This window comes from Mobula hypostoma, chromosome 6 (assembly GCF_963921235.1).
Source record: "Mobula hypostoma chromosome 6, sMobHyp1.1, whole genome shotgun sequence".
NCBI classification, from domain to species: domain Eukaryota; kingdom Metazoa; phylum Chordata; class Chondrichthyes; order Myliobatiformes; family Myliobatidae; genus Mobula; species Mobula hypostoma.
This window is the reverse complement of record NC_086102.1, coordinates 74,753,972-74,780,215: the sequence shown is the minus strand read 5'-3', so window position 1 is coordinate 74,780,215 and position 26,244 is coordinate 74,753,972. Positions and strand designations below refer to the sequence as shown.

Below are 26,244 nucleotides of genomic sequence, written 5' to 3'. Positions count from 1 at the left end.
ATACTAACACTGCATTTGGATTCCTTACTACCAACTCATCCTGCAAGTTAACCTTAGGAAATCCTACATGTGGACCCTGAAGTCTTCTTTCAAGCTTCAAATTCCTTGATGTCCATATTTCCATGGATCTCATCTGGTCCCTGAACTCCTCCACCCAGATCAAAAAGGCACAACAGCACCTTTATTTCCTGCAGAGTGTCAAGAAAGCTCACCTCTGTCCCAGGATACTGATGGACTTTTACTGCTGTACCACTGAGAGCATACTCACCAACTGCATCTCAGTGTGGTATGGCAATTGTCCTGCATCGGACCGCAAAGCACTTCAGCACATGGTGAAAACTGCTCAGCGGATTATCGGCACCCAATTGCCCACCATTGAGAACATCAACCATAAATGCTGCCTAGGCAGGGTGAAAAGCATGATCAAGGATGCATCTCACCCTAACTATGGACTTTTTACTCTCCTCCCATCCAGTAGGCGCTACAGGAGCCTCCGCTCCCAGACCAGCAGGTACAGGAAGAACTTCTTCCCTGTTTCTGTGACCCTGCTGACCTCACATCACAGCGCTAAGCAGTATTGCACCCATATTGTACTGTCTCAGTACTTTTATATTTGTGTGCTGTAGCACTTATTTTTATTCGCAGTTATTTTGTAAATAACACTATTCTTTGCATTTCTGATCAGATGCTAACTGCATTTCATTGGCTTTGTATCTGTACTCGGCACAATGACAATAAAGTTGAATCTAATCTAATCTAATCTAATCGAATTTCCAGATTCTGTCCCATTAGAAAATCATCCATACCTTCTTCTTCCTACTGACTTTAAGTGCACAACTCCACACTTCGTCCTGTTGTATTCTTTGCCCACTCTCCCAGTCTGTATGAGTCTTGTTCTAGACTCTCTGCTTCCATGATCCTCCTGGTCTCTCTAATTATCTTCAGACTTGGCCGCAATGCCATCAGACGTCTGAGGTGTTGATTGGCCAACCAGGTTCTTACGTGCTTTCTAATAAGTGTAACAGACTGTATGGATTGAAAAATAATGTTTTTGAACAAATTTAGGACTTACTTCTCATCAGAATGCAAATAAATTTCCATAGGGACTCTTCCACTTTCAGTCTAGACAAGACAATAATATCACGACTTGTGTAGGTTTCCAGAATTTTTGTGACTTCCCACTGAGTTCATTGTAGATAAGTAGGAGATCCCCACAGAAGTACATTCTTTATAGGCTTACCCACATATTCAGTAATATTTTTTTATTAGTAAAGCTCTTTCAGAACTATTATAAAACTAGTAACTCCATAATGCTAAGCAGAAGTACTAGACATGAATTATTCCACCTCTGTCATAGGGCAGCAGGATATTGTACCATTCGTGATGTCAAGTCTCATGTCCACTGCAGTACTGGGTGAATGCTGCACTGATGAAGGTGTTGTCTCCTATAGAAATAATTAATACAGTCTTGAGCTGTCTGATTTCTGGGAGGGATGTATAAGGGCAAATATTTCAACAATCTGTGGAACTTGACTTGGCCAATACTTATTCTTCAACAAAATCATGAAAGTAAGTCGAACTGAAAAGCTTGAACATGCAGATATTAAGAAAGAGGATGTACAGGAGCTTTTGGAAAGCTTCAAGTTGGATAAGTCACTGGGGCTGAATGAGATGTACCCCAGGCTACTGTGGGAGGCGAGGGAGGAGATTGCTGAGCATCTGGGGACGGGAGAGGTTCCGGAGGATTGGAGGGTTGTGGCTGTTGTTCCATTATTCAAGAAAGGGAGTAGAGATAACCCAGAAAATGATAGAACAGTGAGTCTTACTTCAGTGGTTGGTAAGCTGATGGAGAAGATCCTGAGAGGCAGGATTTATGAATATTTGGAGAGGCATAATATGATTAGGAATAGTTAGCATGGCTTTGTCAAAGGCAGGTCTTGCCTTATGAGCCTGATCAAATTTTTTGAGGATGCGACTAAATACATTGATGATGGTAGAGCAGAAGATGTAGTATACATGGATTTCGGCAAGGCATTTGACAAGATGCTCCATGCAAAGCTTATTGAGAAAGTAAGGAGGCATGGGATTCAGGGGGAAATGGCTTTGTGGATCCAGAACTGGCTAGCCCACAGAAGGCAAAGAGTGGTTGTAGATGTGTTATATTCTGCATGGAGGCCAGTCACATATGGTGTGCATGAGAGGGCATAGTTTTAAGGTGCTGGGAAGTAGGTACTGAGGAGATGTCAGGGGTAAGATTTTTACGCGGAGAGTGGTGAGTGCGTGGAATGGGCTGCTGGCAGCGGTGGTGGAGGCGGAAACAATAGAGTCTTTTAAGAGACTCCTGGATGGTTACATGGAGCTTAGAAAAATAGAGGGTTATGGGTAAGCCTAGGTAGTTCTGAGGTAAGGACATGTTCGGCACAGCTTTGTGGGCCGAAGGGCCTGTATTGTGCTGTAGGTTTTCTATGTTTGTATGTTTCAATATTTTAGGTTGATAATGCTTCCTTTGAATTAAATATCCGCAGTGGGAGACACCTCTGAATGTTCAAGCATCTTTGCTGGGACAAAGTAATTCACACAGGTGGCCTAAAGGCTTTTGGGGACAGAGGGGCTGGGTCTGAGTACACAAATATTTGATTGATTAATGATACCTATGTCCATATTTGATATGCTAAGAGACAACATCAGTCTTGTCTGCCAGTTTGAACTCAGCTACAATGGTGCAAATACCTCAGCCATGTTTCCTGGTTGAACCACGTTGTCTTATGTTTGACAGATGTAGATGAGAATGTCTCATGGTCACTTCACTTTGTAAACCATATCTCTTAGCAGCCAGTCCCCTGCTGTTGGTCAGCAGCCTGTGTTCTATAGGCTATGCTGTTTGTTTGCAAAGCTGTCCTTTGAACTTCAGATTGTTTATTGCTTGCAATTTACAATTTACAATAAAAACTGAAGACTAGCTCTTGCATGAATTAATATCTGCTATATTCACATAACTACAGATCAATCCCCAACATTCACATACTGCTGTTATTTTGAAGACTGGCAGACAGCTTTGATGGGAAACATTACATCTAATGGTTTGGGTCACACAGTGGTGCAGCAGGTACAGCCACAACTTCACAGATGCGGTAACCCAGAAACAGACCTGACCTCCCAGTGCTGTCTGTGTAGAGTTTTGGAACAGTAATTGGCCATTACAAATTGCCCCTGATGATAGAATAAGGGAGGGAAATGATGGGAATGTTAAAGGAATAAAAATGCCATTAGTGTAGATGAGTACTTGATTGTCTGTCAAGGCCCAATGAACCAAATGACCTGTTTGCTTACTGCATGGCTTTATGATTCTACTCATAGTTTAGTTATGCAGGCTTGAACAGAAGATGTGACGGCAGTTTAGGTATCACTGTAATCTTAAAGACTAGCTCCACAGCCTGCCTAGTTTCAGATCAAGTTTGCTGCTTGTAGAGTGAGATAATGCGGTATAAAATGGCACAGTAGTTTAGACCAGCTGAGCTGTCCAGTGGAGAATGTAGCATCAAAAACAAATTTCTTAAGTACTTTTTCAAATGATATCTCCAGTGCTTTTGTTGACCTTTCCAGTAGATGCGTACTTTGTTGGATCTTACAGCCTGTATTCCCTGACAGCTTTGAGGGAAGAAAATTGAGGGGCGTTTCAGCAGAGTTTTAAAATAATTGGTTAAAAGGAGGAAGATGAGAAATACTTCTACTCAGCAAATGGTTAGGATCTGGAATACATTGGCTGAAAGCTGTTTTAGCAGTAACTTTCAAATAGGAACTGTAGATCTATCTAAAAAGAACAAAAAACTCACTGTGGGTTAAGTATGGGGAAATAGAACTTATTGATAGCTCCTACAGACATCTGAAGCAATGGCAGTGGACTGAATAACCTCTTTTGGTTCTCTGATTCTTTGAAATGCAGGGGAACTGCCTCAGAAGTCTGTCCCTTGTGATACCAACCATGGAAGTGTGAGACCTTTCTGGATATGCAGGGCAGGTGGCATGAAATAGAGAACTGTATTCTCACTGCAGTTTTTATTTTACAATTAACTTTTATTTTACTTAAGATCCAAAAGCACACAATCTTCCATTGCAAAATGCAATGAGGTAACAGGGCTAGAGAAACAACCTATAGCTTCATTGATACACTGGGAATTATTGAAGTAAAAGTCAATGCTTGTCCTTGAAATGTAGCAAATTACGTTACCAAATAAAAGCTCACTGCAATCCTTCCGACATTCTCACTTCAGCAACGTTATGTGCCTCGACTATTTCTCCAGATTTTGTATTTTCACCCATAGCTTTGCCAACAGTATCCTCCTTAATGTCTCTCTGCAGAGTCTGATCCAAGCATTCTTCGCCTTCTCTGTTAATTATCAACTATCTCTTCGCTGATTTTGAGCCTGAATCCATACATTACCCTGCCTGCCTGTTTGTTTCTCTGTAAGTACTTTCTATAAGCCTTGTCTCATGTAAGATTCTGTTGCTGATCTCCCAACTCACACCAAGCTCTAGTATTCATATTGTCCCTTATCTCTGTAATCTGCTTCTGTAATCAGTCCCACACACCCTACTGTGGCATATGGTAGGTGAAAGGATAGTGCAGGCACTTCCCTCAGTAAAGATAGCATGTTGTTCTAATTTTATTTGAGATTACAATTAATATCCCAGGTTCCTGGGAAGCTGAAAAGTCTGAAGGTAGATAAGTCACCAGGACCAGATAGAGTACACCCCAGGGTTATGAAGGAGGTAGCTGAAGAGATTGTGGAGGCATCAGTAATGATCTTTCATGAATCACTTGATTCTGGAATGGTTCCGGAGGATTAGAAAATTGCAAATGTCACTCCACTATTTAAGAAGGGAGGGAGGCAGAAGAAAGGAGATTATCAGTCAATTAGCCTGACTCTGGTGGTTGGGAAGATGTTGGCATTCATTATTAAGGATGAGTTTTCGGGGTACTTGGAGGCAAATGAAAAAATAGGCCAAAGTCAGCATGGTTACACTTGTGGAAATCTTGTTTGAAAATTCTTTTGAAATTCCCTGAGGCAATAACAGGCAAGGTGGACAAAGGAGAGCCAGTGGATCTTGTTCACTTGGATTTTCAGAAGGCCTTTGACAGGGTTCTGCACATGAGGCTGCTGAACCCATGGCATTACAGGAATGATATTGGAATGGATAGAAGATTGGCTGACTGGTAGGAGTCAAAGAGTGGGAATGAAGGAGGCCTTTCCTGGTTGGCTACCAGGAATCAGTAGTGTTCCACAGGGGTCGGTGTTGGGAAATACTTCTTTTCACTTTACATGTCAATGATCTGGATGATGGAATTGATAGCTTTGTGGCCATGCTGGCTGATGATACAAGGTCAGGTGGAGAAGCAAGTAGTGGTGAGGAAGCAAGGAGTCTGCAGGTTGGGAGAACGAGCAAACAGAAGAGGCAGGTGGACTATAACGTAGTGAAGTGCAGGGCCGTGCACTTTGCTGGGAGGAACAAAGGCATAGATTATTTTGTTAATGGAGAGAAAATACAAAAATTGAGGTGCAATGGTACCTGGGAGTCCTTGTGCAGGATTCCCAAAAGGTTAACTTGCAGGATGAGTTAGTGGTAAGGAAGGCAAATGTAATTTTAGCATTCGTTTCAAGAAGACAAGAATATAAGAGCAAGGATGTAATGCTGAGGCTTTATAAGGCAGTGGTCTGACTGCATTTGGAAGTAATGTGAGCAGATTCGGGGCTCTCATTTAAGAAAGGTTGTGCTGGCATTGGAGGGCTCCAGAGGAGGCTTATAAGATTGATTCCAGGAATGAAAGGAACATACGAGCAGTGTTTGATGGCTCTGGGCCTGTATTCACTGAAGTTTAGAAGAAGTTGTGTTGGGCACGTGGCCAAGTAGTTAAGGCGTTCTTCTAGTTATCTCAAGGTCGCTAGTTTGAGCCTCAGCTGTAGCAGTGTGTTTGTGCCCTTGAGCAAGGCACTTAATCAGACATTACCTAGTAACTGTGCGAGGAGTGGCGCCCCACATAGACTTCCAATCTGCGCCTTGTAAGGCATGAAAATGCCTGACGCAGGCCTCTCATGGTCTGAGTCGACGCTCCCTCCCCTTAGAAGAAGAGAAGGAATCTCACTGAAACCTATCAAATATTGAAATGTCTGGATAGAGTGGATGTGGGGAGGATACTTCTGATAGTGGATTAGTCTAGGACCAGAGGGCACAGCATCAGACTGGAGCGACATCCATTTAGAACAGGGAAGAGGAGGAATTTCTTTAGCCAGAGGGTAGTGAATGTGTGGGATTCATTGCCAAAGGCAGGTGTGGAGGGAAAGTCATTGAGTATATTTGAAATGGGGGTTGATAGGTTCTTGATTAGTCAGGGTGTCAAAGGTTTCGGGGAGAAGGTAGGTGAATGGGGTTGAGAGGCCAAATAAACCAGCCATGATGGAGTGGCAAAGCAGTCCTGATGGGTCGAGAGGCCTAATTCTGTTCCTATGTCTTATGGCCTATGGTCTTATATCGCCCCTTCTCCTCTTCCCGCCTTGTGTTCTGACCTCTTCCCCCTTCCTTTCCAGCCCTGATGAAGTTGACAGTTCATCTGCATGGTCGCTGCCTGATCTGCTGAGTTCCTCCAGCATTTTATGTTTGCTCCTCTGGATTTCTGGAATTGCTGCATCTCTTGTGCTTAAACAGTATATCACTCCTTCACCACTTTTAGAAAACATCTCAATGAGTTTTGCATTGGGAATTGGCATGGTACACAAAGAAAAGAGCAACTGGAAGATCTGATTCAAAGCTCAAGTGGTTGTTTTGTTGGATTTTTAAAGCTGGGAATGTGTGGCAGTTTAAGAAAGGAATTTCAGGTGACTCCAAACTTAATCAAATACGAGGGGTGATTGATAAGTTCCTGGCCTAAGGTAGAAGGAGTCAATTTTAGAAAACCGAGCACATTTATTTTTCAACATAGTCCCCTCCTACATGTACACACTTAGTCCAGTGGTCATGGAGCATAAGGATCTTGGACCTCCAGAAAGTGTCCACAGATGGGTGATTGATAAGTTCATGGCCTAAGGTAGAAGGAGGTGATTTATTAAGTTCAAACTTTCTGCTTATCACTCAAAGAGTTGACTTGCATGTGCATGTAATGAGAGCGTCTTGGACCTCCAGGTGGTCCACAGCAGGGGTGATTGGTAAGTTTGTGGCCTTAGGTAGAAGGGGATGAGTTATACAGCTCTTGTTACATGCATGCGCAGTACAACTCTTTGAGCAAAAATGCAGAAAGTTTGAAGTTAATAACTCATCTCCTTCTACCTTAGGCCACGAACTTATCAATCAGCCCTGCTGTGGACCACTTCTGGAGGTCCAAGACGCTGACTTCTAAAAAGAAGGGATCCGTATGCTCCATGACCGCTGGACTACGTGTGTAAATGTAGGAAAAATAAATGTGCTAGGTTTCTAAAATTGACTTTTTCTAACTTAGGCCACAAACTTATCAATCACTCCTCATAGATATGTACTGGATTTTTAAAGATGAGAGTTGTGGCAAAGGTGTATGGAATAAATTTCAATGATTCAGATTTATGGAATTAATCAGTAGAATGAAAGAGGGAGGGGTGTGTTGATTTAAATACAGGAAATGAAGATTAGCACAACAATTTTCAGATTAGCATGTTGTGGTCGTAGAACTAATGTAAAGGTAATAAGTGGGTTTTATTTTTGGCCTGGTGCTATAGAGTCTGTCTTGTGTTAAAAACGGGATGGATTCCAGACTCAGGCTCTTGGTATAAATCCACGATGGTTTTGTTATTTCTGCACAATGAACTGAGCTGTGATTAAATAGGCAGAATCTTCACAGAGACCTCTTACAAAATGCATTGACATGACTTGCCAAATTCATATCACTTAGATGTGATTTCACTGAGTCAAAAAATAATGTGTGCCCCATTTTTTTTCTTATTTTGCTTCCAAGAAATGAACTGCAAAGGAATTTTCATTAACTTCAGATATATGGTCATTTGATTTAGGGATGTTCAACTGTTACATCTAATGAAAATAAAAAGTACTTTATTCACTCACCATTAATATCCATCACCTCAACAAGTCTAAAGATTACCTGGAAAAAATGGCAGCTCAGTGCTTAGCTATTGACTGAATAGGTAAACAGCTGACCCACTGTGACACTGAATGTTCAGTAAAGCAACTCTGATCATTTTACGCAGGAGTCAGTACTGTGTGACCTCATGTCACCCAGGGAAGCATCTGGGTGGTACAGCTGTTAGTCTGTTAGTCTGGGGCAATGAGAGAATTGCACCTAGGGCTGTGTAGAAGCTGACTAACAAGGAACACATGAAGGAACAAATTTCGCGACACATGTCAATGATCATAAATCTGATTCTGATGCCGGTCAAGAATGTATGCATTAATGTTTTCGTCCAATCAGGAAAGAATTAAAGTCAAAACAGAGACACAAAAGATCACAAGTGCTGGAATCTGCAGCAACAAGCAGTCTACTGGAGGAACTCAGCAGGACCTGTCAGGGGAAAGAAAGTATTGATCTTTTGGGTTGAAACTCTACATCGGGACTGAGAATGGGGGCTCACCCCAAAACGCCGCCAGCTCCGTTCATTCACAGACACTAATTAACCTGCCAAATCCCTCGAGCACATTGGTTCTTGCCCAGAATTAAAGTCAGCAATGAACCTTACACCCTACCCACACACAACACCCCCTGCTTTCCCCTACCCAGGAGATGGAAAATATTTGCTTACAGTTGTAGTATTTTACAAAATTGAGAGCTAACATATACAAAGTGCATGTGATCCTGATGGCTGGGCTTCCAAAACCTGAAACAGATTTTTTGTTTCCTTTTGTTTGACTTGAGCTTTTACGTGCTTTATCGCCATCCCTGGGGACTACAAATCTGAAATCTGAGCTGTGATACTTCAGTGAGTGATGAACCTACTGGTCTTTCTCTGCATATGTTCAAAACCATCAGCCCACACCATTGGCTGAGGTGTCTAATATATTTTCAACTTATTTGCACTGAGTTCCTCGATACTCTGCTTTTGTAAGCAATTAAGATATAACTATATACATGAAGTCTATCTAACAATGGGCCATGGTAGAGAATACTATGTTAGCCACAGTCTTAGTAAATAAATGTTTGCATACTTCATATCTCACATCCAAGAATACTGTCGCCTTGGTATCATCTTATGAATTTAACCCCAACAGATGTCAATGCCCTTGGGAATAGATAAAGGAAAACTGGAAACTCAACTGTAACATGAGCCACCACAGCTGAAAGAGAATAGCTTTTTTTCTACACAATGTCACTCACTTTGTGCGGATTGTGGAAAAATGAGGCCACTTAATGTGCTTCCGTTCAAAATAAAATCATTGTAGTATTGTTGTAGTAGAGACATTGCCCTATGGAAAACGCAGCTCTATAATTCTGTTGTTGGCAGAGACAGAAAGCCAGAATCTGAGCACTGACAGTATCAAACAAAGCAGAAACTTCAGCCTATTGTGTCTGTGCTATTTTTTGAACAAGTTTTTTTATGGAAGTTCCTTTCTTACTCCAATGCCTTGCAAATATTTCCTTCTCAAGTATTCATCAGGTTTTCTTCTGAAACCTCCAATTGAATGAAGTCCTTCAGCTCATTAACAGGTATTTCATATGAGCTTGCAGAGTTAAAACAAATAGCATCCTCATTTACCGTTTGACTCTTTTGCCAATTGTACTGTATCTGTGCCAGAGTCTCTGCAAGTGAAAACAGCTTCTCCTGCAATCTGAACTAAACAAATATCAAAAGGTAAAATACATTCAAAGTTTAAAGAACAAAGTAAACTTATTATAATAGTAATTATTACCATATACCTCCTTGAGATTAATTATTTTTGTAAGCAATTACAGCAACAATAAAGAAATGTAACAGAATCATTGAAAAATTATACATAAACAAAAACTGACAAACAACCAAGGTGCAAAAGAAGGTAAAGTGTGCAAAAAAACCCCTGAGAAAATGAGTTGTAAAAGAGTCCTTGAAAGTGAATCTGTAGGTCGAGGAATCTGTTCCAAGCTGTGGTCAATAAGGTTATCGACAGCAGTTCAGGAGCCTGATGGTTGCTGGGTAATAATTTTTCCTCTTTTCCTTAACTTGCCTGATGGTAGAAGCAAGAAGAGAGAATTTACTGGATGGTGGGTGTCTTTGATGATGGATGCTGCTTCCTTGTGGCAGCGCTCCATGTAAATGTACTCAATGGTTTCAATAGTTTTCAATAGATATATTTAATGTCAGAGAAATGTATACAATATACATCCTGAAATTCTTTTTCTTCACTGACATCCAGGAAAACAGATGAGTGCCCCAAAGAATGAATGATAGTTAAACGGAAGAGCCCCAAAGCCCCCCACACACAAACAGCAGCAAGGCAATGACACACTCCCACCCCACCAGCAAAAACGCATTGGTGCCTTCCATAGAGAACTCATGCATGCAGCAAATGTCAATAAAGACAGAGGCTTGCAGTACCACAAAGACTACTCGTTCACCCAGTAATTCAACATACCACAGGCTCTTTCTCTCTCACTAATAAGGGAAAAAGAGGTGTCCCCATTTCACGGTGAGAGGGGAGACATAGTGTGGAGTACTTCCCTGTGATAGACTGGGCTGTGTCCACCGCTTCCTGTAGACTTTTCCATTCCTTTGCATTGGTGTTTCCATACCAAGCCGTGATGAAACCATTTCATGTCCCGTGTTCCAAGATACCACTGAGCATCCTCATACCCCCTATGGCTCTTTTGATGATTATATTGTACCTGTGCTGTCCATTCACCAAAGTTTCTGCAAGTGAAAACAGCCTCTCCTGGAATCTGAACTCATATCCACTGAGGCATTCAGATTTTGTTGGTTTTTAATTGCTTAATTCTTTCATTGTTTTTTTTAGATTTGTGAGGATGTCCTTGGGGACTGAGAGACTCAGGATTCTAGATTGTATAGTTTCTTGCTTGACTGTATTTTACTGCAATCTTATATGTGCTTCCTATCTCATATGTGGTCTCTGTGTCCTGTGCTGTGTGCGACAGTTGGTGCTGTGTTTTGCAGCTTGGCCCAGGAATAATGCTGTTTTGTTTGGCTGTGTTTATGGGTATTCATTTTTGGTTCAATAACAATTAAACTTGAACTTGAATTGAGCTGCAGTCAGGAGGGAAAGCGAGCATGAACAAAACTGCAATGTCTAAATAGAAACCAGCCTGGCTGAACAAATTGTGTTGCTGTTGTGGCAGGGGGCTCACATACACCAGACCAATACAGGTTTAAAGGTGAAACTTGCAGAAAATGCAATGAAGTAGGACACATACAAAGAGCATGTCAGGCAGACAAATATAAATGGACTGTGTAGGGAAACAAAGATAAAAAGCCAAGTTGCCAGTTTCAAAAAGAGCACTAATCTGCATGCTGTTGATGAAAAATCTGTTAATGATGAGAGTAACATAGGACTGGATAGCCTTAAGATTTACAATGTGAAAGCTAAAAGGAGGCAAGCAATATGCCTTACACCAGAAGTAAATGGGAAATTAATTAAATTGGAATTAAGCACTGGTTCCACTGCTACAGTCATTCCACAAAATGACTTTGAACAGCTTTTCAAAGATACTGAACTGTAGCCTACATATAGACTATAAGACCATAAGACATAGGAGTAGAATTGGGCCTTTCAACCCATCGAGTCCACTCTGCCATTTCATCACGGCAGATCCCAGATCCTATTCAATCCCAAACACCTTTCCTCTCACCATATCCCTTGATGTCCCCACCAATCAGGAATCTATCAACTTCTGCTTTGACTACACCCACGGACCTGGCCTCCACTACAGTCTGTGGCACTGCATTCCACAGATTCACCACTCCTTGGCTAACAACATTCCTCCTTACTTCTGTTCTAAAAGGTCACCCCTCAATTTTGAGGCAGTGCTCTCTAACTCTGGATAGCCCTACCAGAGGAAGTATCCTCTCCAAATCCACCTTATCTAGTCCTTTCAACATTCGGTAGGTTTCATTGAGATCCCCATGTATTCTTCTAAAATACATCCAACTAAGAACTTATCCTGGAGAAAAGATGTGGGAATGACATATGTAAGAGTGAAATACAACCTTCAATAAGCCACGTTGGCCTTGTTAAAGAAAATGGAGGACCTGCAACTTAGGACTGTGATTGGTTGATACACCTAAAGCTTATTGGAGATCCAACACAATTTGCATGCCACATCCCCTGCAATAGAATAAACTGAAAGCAAATTAAGAAAGGTACTGGATAATGTCACAACAATGCTCATGATTGTTGTAGCATGGATGAAATTACCGAAGAGACAGAGTCACTGGTAGATACAAAGCAGCTTCTTTATTCGACACAGCAAGGTACAGTAGGCATCTTATGGATGGAGACGCTTTCCACAGATAGGTCTGCTAGCTAAATGTGGGCTCGATATTTATATGCTAAACACAAAGGCAATCGCTACTTAAAAAGTTACAGACAATGTATAGACAATGCTTCTTTTTGAAGTTACATACAAACATCAGACCTTCAGATTTCATCCTTTCCTTCTGACACCAACATGTCTGGGTTGGTATCCACAGCCTTTAGTTCAATCCACAATACATTTATTTGGCATTTTACGTGTTAACATAGAAGACAATTAATATTTATAATGTATAGATAATACTGTCTTTTGAAACTACAGCATCAGGCACCAGAAGCATCTGGTATTTACACCTTTTAGGAAGCCCATTGTGGTGGACTCAATCCACAATCCTTTGTCAAACAGTTAAAATAGAAGTCTGGTGGCCAAAGTCATTTTAGGTGTTAACAAATCATCTACCCAAAAAGAAATCCACTCTAACAATGATGGCATGGGAAAACTGAAAGATATCAAGGGTAAAATAGTGTTAAATGAAAATGCCATACCCAAGTTTTACAAAGTCTGTCTGATTCCTGATACCAATTGTGATAAATTAGCCAATGAACTGGATCGAATGAAGGAATTTTTTCCAAGGTTGACTGAAGCCCATGGGCAACACCAGTGGTCTCAGTAGCCAGGAAGAATGAGCTTGTCAGGATCTGTGGTGATTTTAAGGTCACGATCAACCCAGTATTGAAAGTTGATCAATACCCAGGATAGTGGATATCTTTGCAAACCTTCCTAGAGGGAAACACAGTAGCAAGTTGTCTTAGACCTACCTACAGATGGAGATGGAAGAGGAATCAGTAGTGTTTCTCACCATAAATACTAAAGAAGGGTCTTATCGCTATAATAGGCTTATTTTTGGAGTAGCATTTGTACCTGCACTCTGGCAGAAAGCTATTGACCAGGGGCTGCAAGGCTGCCCATGTCATGGTCTGGTCCGTGAAGTCTGCATTCCGGTTCACGGTCCGGTCCATGGTCTCAGGACTCCGGGTCTTCCAGCTGTCCCTCGTTTAAGTTAATCATTGGCACCTGATTCCCATCTTTGGGCTTGCAATATAAGTAGGCTTGGGGTTGAGTGTGGGCTGCTGGTTTGTCTTGTCAGTCCCCCTTGGAGCAACCTGCTGATGGAAGGCTAGTGAAACCATTTGTGATCTCTAGGCCTGGCTGGAGTACCACTGTTTCATGGAGCCTTGTTGCCACTTGTTGGAGTAGTCTTTGCGGTATGGATTTGGCTGTTTCCTGGGACAGCTGAGTGGCTGCCAGCCACTCCAAGCTAGGTAGGGATCTGGCTATTTCCTTAGCCAGCTGAGGTTGCTGGCTGAACTGAGACTCGGAGCTTCCCCGGAGCAGAGATGGAACTGTCTGATGTTTGGTGATGTTCTTTGGTGTTTGTCTCTTCTTGTCCTTGCCTCTGTGGGGTAAGCCAGGCTGTTTTTCTGTTGCCCTGTGGGGTGACCTGTCTTGTCTTGTCTTGTCCTTGCCTCTGTTGGGCAAGTCTGGCCATTCTGCCGTTACCTGATGGAGAGACTTGTCCCACTTTGGTGTGGAGATGAAGTTGAGACCTGGCTTGTTGTAGGATAAGTCCTGGCTCTTTGTCTATGGTCTGTCCTGTCTCATGTCTGTGTTGTGTTAAAGATGAGTCCTGGCTTGTCGAAGGATAAGTCCCGTCTCTATGTTGATGTTCAGTTCCCAGTCTGTCTCTCAGCTCCAGTCTCTGAGTCATCAGCCTCCACATTTCTAGACGAAGAACCCAAGCCTCGAGGATCCCAAGCCAAGCTTCAAGAACCCAAGCCTCGAGGATCCCAAGCCAAGCTTCAAGAACCCAAGCCTCGAGGATCCCAAGCCAAGCTTCAAGAACCCAAGCCTCGAGGATCCCAAGCCAAGCTTCAAGAACCCAAGCCTCGAGGATTCCGAACCAAGCTCAAGACCCAAGACCCCAAGCCTCGAGGATCCCGAGCCAAGCTCAAGACCCAAGACCCCAAGCCTCGAGGCTCCCGAGCCAAGCTCAAGACCCAAGACCCCAAGCCTCGAGGCTCCCGAGCCAAGCTCAAGACCCAAGACCCCAAGCCTCGAGGCTCCCGAGCCAAGCTCAAGACCCAAGACCCCAAGCCTCGAGGCTCCCGAGCCAAGCTCAAGACCCAAGACCCCAAGCCTCGAGGCTCCCGAGGCAAGCTCAAGACCCAAGACCCCAAGCCTCGAGGCTCCCGAGGCAAGCTCAAGACCCAAGACCCCAAGCCTCGAGGCTCCCGAGGCAAGCTCAAGACCCAAGACCCCAAGCCTCGAGGCTCCCGAGACAAGCTCAAGACCCAAGACCCCAAGCCTCGAGGATCCCGAGGCAAGCTCAAGACCCAAGACCCCAAGCCTTGAGGATCCCGAGCCAAGCTTCAAGAACCCAAGCCTCGAGGATCCCAGGCCAAACTCGAGACCCAAGACCCCAAGCTTCGAGGATCCCAGGCCAAGCTCGAGACCCAAGACCCCAAGCTTCGAGGATCCCAGGCCAAGCTCGAGACCCAAGACCCCAAGCTTCGAGGATCCCAGGCCAAGCTCGAGACCCAAGACCCCAAGCTTCGAGGATCCCAGGCCAAGCTCGAGACCCAAGACCCCAAGCTTCGAGGATCCCAGGCCAAGCTCGAGACCCAAGACCCCAAGCTTCGAGGATCCCAGGCCAAGCTCGAGACCCAAGACCCCAAGCTTCGAGGATCCCAGGCCAAGCTTCGAGGATCCCAGGCCAAGCTCGAGACCCAAGACCCCAAGCTTCGAGGATCCCAGGCCAAGCTCGAGACCCAAGACCTCAAGCTTCGAGGATCCCAGGCCAAGCTCGAGACCCAAGACCCCAAGCTTCGAGGATCCCAGGCCAAGCTCAAGACCCAAGACCCCAAGCCTCGAGGATCCCAAGCCAAGCTCCAAGAACCCAAACCTTGAGGATCCCAAGCCAAGCTCAAGACCCCAGCCTCAAGCCATGTCATGTCCTTGCCTGGTTCTGGGGTCTGAGCCCGAGGCAATACCCAGGTTCTAGGTCCTTGTCCAGTCTCAGGCTCGGAGTTTGAGCCTTGTCTTCTCTCCAAGCTCAGGCCTCTAAACTCCAGCCACGTCCTATCCTGAAACCATGTCATGTCCCTGCCTGGTTCCGGGGTCCGAGCCCAAGGCAAGACCCTGGTTCTGGGTTCTTGTCCAGTCTCGGGCTTGGAGTCCAGGCCTTATCTCCTAGTCCATGGTTCCTAGTCCATGGTTCCTAGTCCTGGTCCCGCTTTCCCTAGCCCTACTCTGCGTTCTTGTCCCTGCTCCTTGCCTGAATCCTGTCACATCCCTACTCTGGTCAAGTCCTGTTCCTTGTACTTCAGTGTCTGTGTCTCGAATTTGGGTCCGTTCCCTGCACCCCTTGTGACAGCCCAGGCACTCAGTGTTACCTGAATGACATCATTTTTACCAGTGAGTATGACAAGGAACATCTCTCAAACCTCAAGAGAGCATTAAAATGATTAGAATTTTGTGGGCTCAGAGCACAACACAAGTGTGAATTCCTTAAGCAAACATCACTTATTATGGTCACACGATTGATTCACAAGAATTACACAAGTGTACTGAGATAATTCAAGCACAGCTGGATGCCCCAAGGCTAAGGGGTGTGTTACAGATGTGGTCCTTTTTAGGATCTGTCAATTACTATAACAGGTTCCTGCCAAACCTGACTAACGTACACCACTCCATAAAATCATACTACAGAGGTTTGTTCTATATTGAGTTGGAGTTTATAGCTAAGCAGGGAGAAGTATAGTTTATTCAATATTTGATTAATATTATCTGATTAAGCATACTTTGTTTGTTTACATAATTCATTACAGGTTGTATGTAAGAAGTGCATGAACAGCATGAGTCATTAAGCCACCATGTCTTAGGCGAGCGCCTCACCAGAAGAAGAAAAATGAAGAACTTGAGTATCCCCAGCTCACGTGTTTTTACTTTGATTCGTTTTTGGAGTTACAAAACATAACATCAATAATCAGTTCTTTGGTTTTGCTGGCATTGAGTAAGAGGTTGGTGTGTCACCATGCAGCCAGACTTTCAGTCTCCCTCCGATATACCAATTTGACACCACCTTTTATTTGGCCAACAACAGTTGATGCCATCAACAAACTTAAATACAGCATTAAAGCTGTACTTAGCTGTAGAATCATAGGTATGAAGTGAGTAACCTAGGGAATTAAGCATGCAGCCTTGTGGTGCACCTGTGCTGATGGTGAGAGGACACTATTACCAGCTTCAGGACAACTAAAGTGTGAGCAGCTCCAGCCAAATAATGCTTAGCAGTAATGTTGATTAAATCTATGGCTAGTTTTTCACCACTTCGGTGTATGTCTGAGGAGATGTACCATTAAGAAATGACACAGGTACATTGAATCTGAGGAATCAGGGGAGTAGCTGTGTCATCTTGCCCTCAACCAAACAGTCTTGTACCTGGTCCCTTCAGCTTTTTTCTGCTTGAAGAATGGGTTAATGGTCCACTCAAAGCTATTGCATTGAATAAAATCAGCATCAGCCCAACCTCGTAGTCAGCTTCGGATGAAATGTTGTCCTCCACCGCACCCTGCACTTCGTTAGTCCTGGTTTTCAGCAACATTTTAAAGTGGCACATGGCATGCTGACTGGGGATATCTACACTTTTCTTACTGAGGAGGCTCACTCGAAGCAACAGCTAGAGATCACCAGGGGCGTAAATAGGAACAAAACAGCAGTGCATTAGGGACTAGATAATGTAACCATTCCTGCTAGCGGATTGAGATTTGCCAGCTCTCTGGGCTTGGCGCTCAATGCACACGCGTCATCCCAAAGATATTCATGGTTCACTGGATCCAATTAATGATTGAATGTATAATCTTTGAAAACTGAGAATGGAACGACTTAGTTGCAGAAGCTCAAAGCTGTAGACATTCAAATCAAAGCTATGAAAATAATTCTTGTCACACTTAGAATTGTTTAGTGAATGTACTACATACGTAATTCTTAGATCAAGGCTTTCCTCTCCTCCTCTTGAGCGGGCATTAGTCAGATGGATTGTGAACTGTCTGATATGGCCTGACATCTACCAGGATTCCTGGTGGTCGTCAGGCTCCTTAGCCAAGGCCGGATGCTCCCACAGCACAAGCCTGTCACCTCAGGGCACATACACAACTCCAAATGCTGTTGTAGGCCAGAGTCAACTACAGCATCTCCGGCTTGGGGAGTAGGGAAGCAGGGTGAATAATGGACATTCTGCAAAAGCAGCAGCCAGAAGACTTCCATAGTGATCAGCCCCCTAACAAAGAGCTGGTTGTGGTTACTAGGCTCCATTTTGTTTCTTCTTTTCTAAGAGGCACCGGTTTTCATGCAGAACATCCATCTTTCAAGGTGGACACCCTTCTGGGGAGAGGCAAATGTAATGAGAAAGTTTTCCTCAAGCATAATTGGTCCCTCAACCCTTAAGTTGTCTGCATTGGAGAAGAAGTTCCTTTGTCACTTGGATATTGAAAGGGAAGGTGGATAGGTTTTTGAAAGATTAGGGAATTAAAAATGTTATAGAGAACCAGCACAGAAGATCAGTTGATACTACTCTAGCTGTGTAAAGTGGCCTGGTGGTCTCCTGTTGCTGCTCTATTCATGTGTTCATGAAGCCATATAGCCATGTGAAACTGATTATTCTCCTCCTCTCTCACACTGCCAAACTCCTGGCCTATGGAAAAGCATATGTAGTGCCCCTTTTTGAAGACATTTTATAAGCTGCTATCTGACCACACTGAGCTATTTGGATACTCCATTGTGATAAAGACCTGTAATGTGTCCCGCCATGAATAAATTAAATGAATAAGTAGGTAATCTCATCCTGATGGTTGTTACACTAAATGGTCAAAATACAAGTCAATTTATTATGTAGAATTGCATGCAGTGATGAAGTTGCCACATATATTTTTGCAAGGTGAATGGGATCGGCTACAGAACATGAAACGCATTTTCTATAAAAATATTAGGCACAATATCGACTTCAGCAGGAATCCAAAAGCAACGTTAACTCCCTTTAGGTCCAAGAAATGTTAGTTACATTTGATAAACATGAGAAAGACTGCAGATGCTGGAAATCCAAAGCAAAACACACAAAATGCTGGAGGAACTCAGCAGGTCGGTCAGCATCTATGGAAATGAATAAACAGTCTATGTTTTGGGCGAAGACCCTTCCCGAAACATCAACTGTTTATTCATTTCCATAGGTGCTGCCTGACCTGCTGAGTTCCTCCAGCATTTTGTGCATGTTACTTTAGTTATATTGATGTGTGTTAGTCCACAGAGTAATTCCTGTTGAGAAGGATGTGAAAACTCACACAAAACAAGGCCCTGCCTCCTTGTGCTTGGCTTTTAATTATTACCTGTCTGCGTCTTGTAGAGATGCAGTGTCTACCTTTAGTGAGCTGACACGTCCCTGATTTTCCATGCCAGAGTTATATATCTTGTAGCTCTGAGTTAACATTGTTGCACAAGTGAGGGCACAAGAGTGATTTATTGTACTCTGGGATGGAAATCCAATCACTCCATGCTTAAGTGTTCTCCAGTATCAAATTTAATTAGCACGCTGATCAAGTTCTTACCATACGTTTTAGGTAGGGCATTGTAGTTCCTTTATAATGGAGGAATTCCAACTCACAACAGTGCCTGAACATGGACAGGGTACTAATGGCATTCAATTCCCATTTGGATGTCACTGAAAGGGCCCTGCATGTTACTTCCAAGGTCTTGGTGTTTGAAACCATATTCAGGTGGCTGGGCTTTGCGTTATGCATTTACATAGCTACTCTCTACTTCCTTCCTTCAGCTGTGCTTTTCCTTGGGCTCCCCCTTCACAGACCCCAGGACAAATTGTAACCGTGTCTCTACACCTTCCACACATCCACTGGATCCCAACCCTCCCTAATGCTTTTGATCATGACTCTGACATCCCTCCCCAGCCTTCCAGCCCCCGTTACACCCTTGACAAACGGTCAGACCCCTTGCCCTTCCTTAATGTGACCCTTGACCTCATGACTGGGTTTGACAAGATTAGCACGTCTTTGCCATTGAGTAGAGTTCCCACAGTTCCTATGCAACTCAAAATGAACTGTATTTGAGAGTGATTTTGGCAGCAATGGATAAATAATTTGCCAGAATTTGTAGCCACCCGGTGTTATCTCTACTTGTGGCACAGTTAATGTTTTTGTTTAGTGTACATCATTATAATAGTGCAAAGATTCCAAGTGACGTTCTTAAACACATTCACAGTACCATGGATTTGAACTGCCCGACAATGTACACAGCAGTATCACTATCCTGACTGTGATTCATGAATAGTAAATAGTATTTTAATGAAGAGAGAGTTTTCCTTGAGAAGGGCTTGTGTGCAAAACAAGATACTAAAACTGAACTAAAAGCATAAAAACATAGCATTTACTAATGTCAGTAATTTACTAATGTTCACTAATTTACTAATGTCAGACTGCATCGCTATCTGGTATGCAGTGCTACTGCACAGGATCAGAGTAAGCTGCAGAGAGTTGTAAACTTAAGGCTGATTTATACTTGTGCGTACGGGCTACGCCATAACCTACGCCATAGGCCTGATTTATACTTTTACGTAGCCCTATGCCGTAGCGAGCATGCGTAGTTGTGTCTGTGTCGCTCTGCATTTCACCGCCAAAACGTTAGTTGGTGGTGGGGTTTCTATGTCACTGTGTTGAGTTTCTTCGTGAGCGACATGGACGAGGAGATGCATTTCAAATATTTTCGGATGTCGGCAGGTAGATTCGACAATTTGGTTCATTGTCTCCAACCATTTATTTCGCATCAGTGTGCAGACATGGCGGAGAAAAGCAACCGGAAATGCGATGCTACCAAGTGGACCAATCACAGTCGTTGTGGTCTGCGTCGCCACAACACGTGAGTTTTTTTTGGGGAGGTGCACGTCACCCTACGGCGTAGGGTATGTGGTACCTACGGTGTATATTTGACACAGAAGTATAAATTGGGCTTTAGTCAGCTCCATCTTGGGCACTAGCCTCGTAGTATCCGGGACATCTTCAAGGTGCGATGTCTCAAAAAGAGGGCATCCAACATTAAATATCCCCATCACCCAGGTCATGCCTTTTTCTCAACTACTTCTCTGCCATCCAATTTCTAAATGGACATTGAACCCATGAACACTACCTCACTACTCCTTTACTTCCATTTTTGCACCACTTATTCAAGTATTTTATATATACTGTAATTCGTTTTGTTTCTCTATTATCATGTATTACATTGTACTGCTGCTGCTAAGACAACACTTACCAATGATTTTAAACCTGATTCTGATTCTGATTTGGATATCCTTTGAGTTTGATGACAAAATTTCATCTTTATAACTGTACTTCTTGATACCATCTTCCTAGCAACTCCCATCTCACAAGCTGCCTGGTTCTGTATTTAGCAGGGAGAGAACTGTTTATTATCAGGCAATGTATTGAGGGCAAAGAAATGTTTCTACTGCTCCCCATCTGCAAACTGCTACCAATGTGGACCTTGTGAACTGGCACTCTTGCCCTTTGGACCAGAGTTCTTCTGTTGCTTACAAGAGGTGGGAAAGGTTGAGTCAACTAATTATGACACCCTCAAGGTGCTGAAAGGTTACAATTTCACATGGCTTAAAGGCATGGATAGAATCCTCAGGCTTTGAAAGAAAGCACGAATGGGAATTTAGTAATATACACATCCTCTGCCTTCTTTAAGTAGCACAGATACAACTGTACTGAATAAAAAGAAATTTGTGGACATGTGAATTTCTGCACACTGCTAAGTAACATTAGCTTTTTATGTATCATACACACCTATAAGAAATAGAAACATGAATAGACTACTTAGCCCCTTGAACCTTTTTTATTCCATAATAGTGTGACTGATTTCCCAACCCAAACCTCATTTTCCTTTCATATCCATAGATATACTAACCCCTGCAATGTCCTCCTGGGTACTGAATTCCAATGATACTACGTGTACCAAGAGTTATGGAAAGGAAGAACTGTACCACATCCTTCCAAGAAATACAAACAAGTCATAATTAGTACTAGTCTAATGAACACTACCAATGCAATCCCACCCACCATGGTTATCCCGTTCTACAGAGAGTAAAATTATTTTAAAGTAATTGCATCACACTATAGTGTTTATTTTTCTCTGTAACTGAACAGTATCTCTGCCAAAATTCCGAGAAGCCAGTAAACAAACTGCCACTGATTGCAGTTTTGTGAATCGCACTCACTGACATCATTTATTTTAAAAACTGCAAAGGGGTGCTTCTTAGAATTTGTATCTCTTCCACATAAATGCAAGTGGAATTAAACAAATTTTGCAGTGTGAGCATTGATTTCATCACTATCTTAAACGAAAGCCCCTAAAAAGAATGTGTAAAGTAAGTACATCTCACTGAATATGGATGAAGCAGAATTACTTTTCAGCTATGTTGGTATATGAGATAACTATCTTCAAGTGTCATCTGTCATTCATTTACATTACATTTCATTTCAGCAATTAATCTACTTCAGATCTACTTAGGCCTTAGGTTTTGATTGCACCATGTTGTGGTCACCTTCAGGATGGAGGACCAACACCTTATATTCCATCTGGGTACCCTCCAACCTGATTGCATGAATATCAACTTCTACCAGTGAACAAAATTCCTCCACCCCTCTATTCCTCACACTGACCTTTCATTTCTTCTCACCTACCTATTACTTTCCCTTTTTGTGCCCATCTTTCTTCCCGTTCTCCAGGACAGGGCCTGGGAAATGAATATTCAAGGATATACGTCCTATCAAAAGGACAAACTGAGGGGGTGGGGTGGCTCTGTTGGTGAGGAATGATATTCAGTCCCTTGCGAGGGGGGACCTAGAATCAGGAGACGTAGAATCAGTATGGATAGAACTGAGAAATTCTAAGGGTAGAAAGACCCTAATGGGAGTTATCTACAGGCCCCCAAACAGTAGTCTGGACGTAGGGTGTAAGTTGAATCAAGAGTTAAAATTGGCATGTCGCAAAGGTAATGCTACAGTTGTTATGGGGGACTTCAACATGCAGGTAGACTGGAGGAATCAGGTTGATACCGGACCCTAAGAAAGGGAGTTTGTGGAGTCCCTCCGAGATGGATTCTTAGAACAGCTTATACTGGAGCCTACCAGAGAGAACGCAACTCTAGATTTAGTGTTGTGCAATGAACCGGATTTGATCAGGGACCTCGAGGTAAATGAGCCATTAGGAGGTAGTGACCATAATATGATAAGTTTTAATCTACAATTTGAGAGGGAGAAGGGAAACTCGGAAGTGTCAGTATTACAGTTGAACAAAGGGAACTATGGTGCTATGAGGGAGGAGCTGGCCAAAGTTCAATGGAACAATACCCTAGCAGGGATGACAGTGGAACAGCAATGGCAAGTGTTTCTGGGAATAATGCAGAAGGTGCAGGATCAGTTCGTTCCAAAGAGGAAGAAAGATCCTAAGGGGAGTAAGGGGAGGCTGTGGCTGACAAGGGAAGTAACGGACAGTATAAAAATAAAAGAGAAGAAGTATAACATAGCAAAGACGAGTGGGAAGCCGGAGGATTGGGAAACTTTTAAAGAGCAACAGAAGTTAACTAAAAAGGCAATACACAGAGAAAAAATGAGGTACGAAGGTAAACTATCCAAGAATATAAAGGAGGATAGTAAAAGCTTCTTTAGGTATGTGAAAAAGAAAAAAAATAGTTAAGACCAAAACTGGGCCCTTGAAGACAGAAATGGGTGAATTTATTATGGGGAACAAGGAAATGGCAGACGATTTGAACAGGTACTTTTGATCTGTCTTCACTAGGGAAGACACAAACAATCTCCCAGATTCTCCTATCATTTTGGATCTCCCCCTCCCCCTCCAGCTTTCAAATCCCTTACTCACTCTTCCTTCAGTTAGTCCTGACGAAGGGTCTCGGCCTGAAACGTCGACTGCGCCTCTTCCTATAGATGCTGCCTGGCCTGCTGCGTTCACCAGCAACTTTGATGTGTGTTGCTTGAATTTCCAGCATCTGCGGAATTCCTGTTGTTTGCGTTTAAATTCACTACTGCGAAGCCTCTTCCGGTGATGCCTACACCGAAGAAGTTTAGATCCTCTCTTCGACGGGAGTTCAGTGAAACCATCTCTCACTGCTCCCCATCTGTGATTTCTTCAGCTCTTCAACTTTTCGACCAGACTTTGACTCAAACTCGCTATCACAGCCATGTATCCTTTCTTGGAACGTGCCTCCGTCGCTAACTTACTCCAGTTGGCTTTAGGATTCGTTTCCAAGCCTCTCAATTTGGACCTTCTGAGGATCCCAGGTACTCACATTTCATTGACTCTGCCTCTCGCCGCTTCTCCCGTCAAGCTCTGAAGGCGACGCTCTCCGCCATGAGGAGGTACTTGGTGTCCCTATCCCAGACCCTTCCACACCTTCGGGACACTTTCTTCGCCGTCTGTAATGGTCCTACCCGCTATTTCATCCTCCGTCGGATCCACGCCTGCAATCGCCGTTTCTTTGACTTTGTCATGTTAGGCAAAGATCGCAAGATCTTACATCTACGGACTCCAGAGCCTGCCGGCCCCGACGCTAGCAGGCATGAACTTTCGGTTGCGGCCCCTGCCGTTGATCTCGGCGGCTCCAACACCTCAGGACATATTCAAAACCCGGACTCCAGCAACGACCATGGACACATTCAAAGCGATCGCGCAACCACCAACTGCGACTCCAGCCTTGAACTCCAGGCCGGGTCTTTATGTGCTGCTGTTGTGACTCCCGTCTCCCCTTCCCCCACCACCACTCCGCAGCCCCGTCTTCCTCAGATCCCACCGTCAACTCCTGGGCCCTCAGAGGCTCCATCTTCCTCTCACCCCAACCCTCCCCTCTCCATTGACACACCCAGCCTCCCCCCTCCCCCCTCTGATCCCAGCTCTCATCCGTGCCGGGTCTTTACCATCCCCTCCGACCTTCAACTGTCGGAGGCAGAACGCTCTGTTCTCAGTAAGGGCCTCACGTTTGTCCCCCTTCGCCCACACCTCAGCGAGTTCCGTGTTCGCCACGATGCGGAACTTTTCTTCCGCCGTCTCCGTCTCCGAGCCTACTTCTTCGGCAAGGACTCTTCCACCCCCACCGATGACCCCTTCTCCCGTCTTCAACCCTCTTCTTCTTCATGGACACCCCGCTCTGGTCTTCTGCCTGCTCTGGATCTCTTTATTGCCAACTGCCGACGGGACATCAACCGTCTCGACTTCACCGCACCTTGTCCCCATTCCAACCTCACTCCTTCGGAACGCTCTGCTCTCCACTCCCTCCGCACTAATCCTAACATTATTATTAAACCCGCTGATAAAGGGGGTGCTGTTGTAGTCTGGCGTACTGACCTCTACCTTGCCGAGGCACAGCGACAACTCGCGGATACCTCCTCTTATTTACCCCTCGATCGTGACCCCACTAAGGAGCACCAGGCCATTGTCTCCCACACTATCAACGACTTTATCCGCTCAGGGGATCTCCCATCCACTGCTACCAACCTTATAGTTCCCACACCCCGCACTTCCCGTTTCTACCTCCTACCCAAGATCCACAAACCTGCCTGTCCTGGCCGACCTATTGTCTCAGCTTGCTCCTGCCCCACCGAACTCGTTTCTGCATACCTCGACACTGTTTTATCACTCCTTGTTCAATCCCTTCCGACCTATGTTCGTGACACTTCTCACGCTCTTAAACTTTTCGATGATTTTAAGTTCCCTGGCCCACACCGCTTTATTTTCACCATGGATGTCCAGTCCCTATATACTTCCATCCCCCATCAGGAAGGTCTCAAAGCTCTACGCTTCTTTTTGGATTCCAGACCTAATCAGTTCTCCTCTACCACCACTCTGCTCCGTCTAGCAGAATTAGTCCTTACTCTTAATAATTTCTCCTTTTGCTCCTCCCATTTCCTCCAAACTAAAGGTGTAGCTATGGGCACCCGTATAGGTCCTAGCTATGCCTGCCTTTTTGTTGGGTTTGTGGAACAATCTATGTTCCGTGCCTATTCTGGTATCTGTCCCCCACTTTTCCTTCGCTACATCGACGACTGCATTGGCGCTGCTTCCTGCACGCATGCAGAACTCGTTGACTTTATTAACTTTGCCTCCAACTTTCACCCTGCCCTCAAGTTTACCTGGTCCATTTCCGACACCTCCCTCCCCTTTCTAGATCTTTCTGTCTCTGTCTCTGGAGACAGCTTATCCACTGATGTCTACTATAAGCCTACTGACTCTCACAGCTATCTGGACTATTCCTCTTCTCACCCTGTCTCTTGCAAAAACGCCATCCCCTTCTCGCAATTCCTCCGTCTCCGCCGCATCTGCTCTCAGGATGAGGCTTTTCATTCTAGGACGAGGGAGATGTCTTCATTTTTTAAAGAAAGGGGCTTCCCTTCCTCCACTATCAACTCTGCTCTTAAACGCATCTCCCCCATTTCACGTACATCTGCTCTCACTCCATCCTCCCGCCACCCCACTAGGAATAGGGTTCCCCTGGTCCTCACCTACCACCCCACCAGCCTCCGGGTCCAACATATTATTCTCCGTAACTTCCGCCATCTCCAACGGGATCCCACCACTAAACATATCTTTCCCTCCCCCCCCCTCTGCATTCCGCAGGGATCGCTCCCTACACAACTCCCTTGTCCATTCGTCCCCCCCATCCCTCCCCACTGATCTCC

General features: G+C 44.1%; 1 long non-coding RNA gene across 1 annotated transcript in view; it reads right to left on the bottom strand.

The window, feature by feature from the left end:
- The window catches only part of LOC134347572 (uncharacterized), a 69,439-nt gene that overhangs the window by 5,487 nt on the left and 37,708 nt on the right, over positions 1-26,244 (bottom strand). The window lies entirely within an intron of this gene.